This window comes from Nanorana parkeri, unplaced genomic scaffold, assembly GCF_000935625.1.
Source record: "Nanorana parkeri isolate BGI_ZX_2015 unplaced genomic scaffold, ASM93562v1 scaffold83, whole genome shotgun sequence".
NCBI lineage: Eukaryota > Metazoa > Chordata > Amphibia > Anura > Dicroglossidae > Nanorana > Nanorana parkeri.
Window position 1 is genome coordinate 1,090,647 of NW_017306351.1, and position 4,936 is coordinate 1,095,582.

The window sequence follows — 4,936 nt, forward strand, 5'->3', positions numbered from 1 at the left end:
CCTGCATCCCTGTTCCTACACTGCTCACTTCTGCACCCCTGCATCCCTCTTTTCACATTGCTCACCTTTGCATCCCTCTTCCTATTCTTAACACCTCAGCATCCCCTGCATTCCTCTTCCAACATTGCTCACCTCTGCACCCCCTCTTCTTACTTTGCTTACCTCTGCACCCCTCTTCCTATTCTGCTCACCTCTGTGTCCCCTGCATTTGTAATTCGACACTGCTCACCATTGCACCCCCTGCACCTCTCTTCCTATTCTGCTTACCACTGCACCTCCTGCATCCCTGTTCCTACTATGCTGACCTCTGCACCCCTTGCATCCTTCTACATACTCTGCTACCCACTGCCGCACCTGCACCCCTTTTCATTTTTTGCTCACCTCTGCACCCCCTGCATCCTTCTTCTCTCTGTACTCCCCTTCCAAATCTGCTCAACCCAAGGCCAGAGTTGAACTTTAACTGAAGAGTTAGTATTTTCTCCATACCTTTAGATATACTGCTATGCCCTTTTGCAGTTCAAGTTAGTTGTACACTAATTGTGGGTGTGTGTTATAAACCCCCGAACATAAGTGGAGAGGAGGAAGTTCACCTACATTCCCAAATACAAATAGCTGGGAAGCAGGGAAATGTTGTTATAATCGGTGACTTAAATTATCCAGACATTGAGTGGTCACATGGAACCGCTCATTCTACAAAGGCTGGCCGTTTTCTAAACCTGTTGCGGGACAATTTCATGGATCAGATGGTTGATGTCACAACCAGGGAAAATGCTATACTAGATTTATTCATTTCAAATAATGTGGACCTAGTTGCAGACATAACGATTAGGGATACATTGGGTAATAGTGATCACAGGTTGATTAGTTTTAATGTTGGGTACAGAAAAGAGAAGTGTGTTGGTTTGACAAGACCGCTAAATTTCAAAAAGGCAAACTTTAATAAGCTGCGTCACCTAGTACATGACACTAAATGGGACAATTTATTTCTAGCAATGAACACTGACGAGAAGTAGGATTTTTATAAGAATACATTACACAATGCTATTACCAAGTGCATACCATTAGATAACAAAAATAAAAGATCGAGAGCTAAGCCTGCATGGCTAAATAAAATGGTAAGACAACACATCACAGAAGAGAAGCTGGCATTTAAAAAATATAAGATGGAGGGGATTGCATTGGCATTCCAGAGCTACAAGGAATGCAATAGGAGGTGTAAACGTGAAATCCGGGCAGCGAAAATAGATTACGAAAAGCATATCGCCACAGTCTGTAAGAAGAACCCCAAAAAATTATTCCAAATATAAACAGTAAAAAGGTAAGGAAAGAGCAGGTAGGCCCAATAAAAGATGTTAAAGGAGAACTATGAGGTGAGTGCTTTTCACTCACCTCATAGTTCTAGCCGACCTGTGACAATGAGACCTTCACAGGTCGGCTCAGTAGATCGGGAGGTGAGTGAACATGTACCGGCGTTCGCTCACCTCTCGATCCTGTCACGGCTCTCTGCCGTGACAGGGGAGGGGCTGGACTCCTCGCTCCGCCAGCGCTGACTGTCACTCAAGCAGCTGAGCGGATCTCGACATCGATGTCGGGATCCGCTCCGGCTGCGCCGTCTCAGTATACCGCGAGCTGTAGCTCACGGTATACTGAGCTTAGTGTAACGGGAGGACGCTAGTTTGTGTCCTCTCGTTACCCTAAGGAGAACTATGGGGAAAAGCCCTGACCCCATAGTTCTCCTTTAACGGGAGATTAATCACAAATGCCCGGCAGAAGGCTGGGATGTTAAATTAATTTTTCTCCTCAGTATACACTCAAGAAAAAGACGAGTTTAATGGAGATAAGAATGCCACGTTATAGCGAGACCATTATTCCTTATTTTCAAGGACTCCATAATAACTGGTAGACATGTGCGATTCGTTTCGTTCCGAATTGAAATTCGGACATTCAGATGTATCCGAATTCCGAATTACAGATATAACGAATGTAAACAAATCCGAATTTCCAATTCCAAAATTCATTAGCGGTAGTCAAAATTTCGGACAAAATTTTGTTGCAGCAAAATGACATTAGGAAAACATTTTTTTGTTTTACTCTGCAAAAGAGGGGGAAAAAAGCGTAAGGTTCCCCCCCCCAAAATCCATACCAGGCCCTTTAGGTCTTGTAGGAATTTTAAGGGGAAACACCAGCCCCAAAAATGGAAACAAAAAACGTGGGGTCCCCCTAACATTCCTACCAGACCCTTGATCTAAGCACTGGCCCGGCAGGGCTGGAAAGGGGGGGGGCAATCGAGCACCAGGCCACGTGCCCTCGGCATTGGGAGAGTGTCCCCATGCCGATGGGGACAAGGGCCTCTTCTTCCCAACCCTGACCTGGTAGTTGTGGGGGTCTGCCGGCAAGGGGGCTTATTTGCATCGGGAGACCCCCACAACAACCCAGGTACGGGTTGTAGGGAAGAGGCCCTTGTCCCCATCTGCATGGGGACACGCTCCCAATGCCAAGGTGACAGGGCGCTCGATCGCCCCCCCCTTTCCTGCCCTGCCGGGCCAGTGCTCGGCTCATGGGTCTGGTAGGAATGTTAGTTTTTTCCCCATTTTTTGTGGCTGGGGATCACCTTTAAAATCCCTACCAGACCAAAAGAGCCTGGTATGGATTTTGGGGGGAACCCCACGCTTCCCCCACCCCTTCTGTAGACTGTTAAAAAAAAACACGAAATTTCGACCGCACTACCGCTAACAAATTTTTCTGAATCCGAATCCCAAAACGATTTAAACTTCGGACCCGAATCCTGAAAAACGAAATAACGCAAAATCCGAATAAAAACCAAACAAAACTATTTTTTTTGCGGGTGCACATGTCTAATGACTGGAAGGTTACCAAGTGATTGGCGTAAGGCAACGATAGCGCCAATATTCAAAAAAGGTTCAAGCTGCCAACCTGGGCACTACAGACCAGTCAGTGTAGCATGGATTTAGGAAGCAGCGTTCTTGTCAGACCAACCTACTAGCATTCTACGAAAAGGTAAGTAGAGATCTGGATGGAGGAAGGCCGGTGGATGTGGTGTACCTGGATTTCCCCAAAGCTTTTGACACGATACCACATAAATGGCTATAGGAACGGGGTCCAGAGAGTATTGATAAATGGCCCTTTTTCAAATTGGTCTAAGGTCGAGAGTGGTGTGCCCAGGCCCGGATTCCCCACAAGGCCACAGAGGCCAGGCCTCGGGGCAGCAGGGTGCAGAGGGGTGGCAGCGGTGTGAAATCCCCCTGCGGTAAGTTGCCTTTTACATTTAGTCCTGCTTTGGGAAGGCAGGACTAAATGTAGTGTGGGGAAGCCGCTTGTTCGTTTACAAGTGATCGCGGCGATCACGTGTAAAATGTGTGCAGCCTGTCAGTCCCCCCCCCTCCCCCCTTGCACCTACCTCTCTCCTCTGGTTCCATCCTCCCCCCGGCCGCCGAGTCACTCCTTACTGGCCGCCGATGTGGGGAGCAGAGCGGCAGGGTTAAAACTAACCCTGCCGCTCCGTGTACACAGTGAGAGGGGAGAGCTGTGCTCTTCCTCTCTCAGCTGTCACAGGAGTTCCAGTACAGTACTGTGCTAGAACTCCTATATTGGAGGTCACAGGTTCAATAAAGAGAACCTGACACCTCCAAAGGCTATCACACAGGGGTTTGTTAGCTAGCTCCTGTATGGTAGCAAATATGAATCATCATCTAAAAAAGTGCAATCACAGATGTCAAAGCTAACATTAGGTATCTAATAAATATGATCACTGTTATGGCCCGGATTTTACATTGAAGAATGGAAAACCACAGATATTGACTAACATCAATGAACATTGGGGGGAATTTATCAAAACTGGAGCATACAGAATCTGGTGCAGCTGTGCATGGCAACCAAACGGCTTCTCTCTTTCATTTTCAAATCTTAACTGAACAAACTGAAGAGAGAAGCTGGGTGGTTTCCCAGGGCAACTGCCCCAGATTTTGTCTGCTCCCGTTTTGATAAATTCCCCCCATTGTGTTTTCAATAAATCCAGATGACTAACTCCACACCCCTATAAAGTATGGCATTAAGATATGAGCTGGTGGGAGGAACCACTGACTAGATCAACACTCCCAGACTTGATTTTGTCTGAAAAAGCTTCAAGTTGGGATTTCTCTTCAATGGACCAGTATTTTGGCAGATTGCAGAAGAGGTAAAGTGTTACTATCTTGTTTTCAAAGAGAGCTTTTAATACCATTTTTAGTTTAGTGACAACACATCTTTAATATTTTCTGTATTTGAAAACAACACTAATTGCCTGAAAACAGATATTTTGTAGACAGGGCATGGTTTAATTTCACAAATGACACTATAAAGGGCTTGACACAATGGTTATCTCTACCAGCATTACTAACACTGAAACACAGCACATTGGGCAAGCTTAAAGTGACACTAAACTCAGGAGTTAGATCTTATAAAGACATTCAAGTACCGTAACTATTAACACAAATTTAGCTTTTGCAGGTGTAGATTTGTGTATCATTTGGCTGTAGAGTCTCAAAACATCTCTGAATTGGTGCTTACACTGTCCTTCCTATCTTCCTTCCTTCTGGAGGGTGGCTACTTTTGTTCCCCATGGTCCCTGTGTGTGTTGCAGGCCAGTAGAATTCCTGGGAGGGGGGTGTTTGAACTGGGCACCATCACATAGAGGGTGCCCTGTTGAAGCCACTGGCAACATGCAGACTGGCAGTGGAATGCTGGGTGCTGGAACGTTCTCTGGGTTCTAGTATCTGGCACTGAAATAAGCCATAACTGTCATGACTGGGAAAGAGAATTTGGCATGGGAATGTGTATTCAGGTAAGTAACACTGTAAACCAATCCTAGGGGGTTTATTATTATTGTTCGAGCCAGCCACTGACCACTAATGCTGGGGGAAGGAGAGGTTGTTGTTCC

General features: G+C 46.1%; 1 protein-coding gene across 1 annotated transcript in view; it reads right to left on the bottom strand.

Moving 5' to 3' along the window:
- The window catches only part of CACNG2 (calcium voltage-gated channel auxiliary subunit gamma 2), a 134,154-nt gene that overhangs the window by 46,017 nt on the left and 83,201 nt on the right, over nt 1–4,936 (bottom strand). The window lies entirely within an intron of this gene.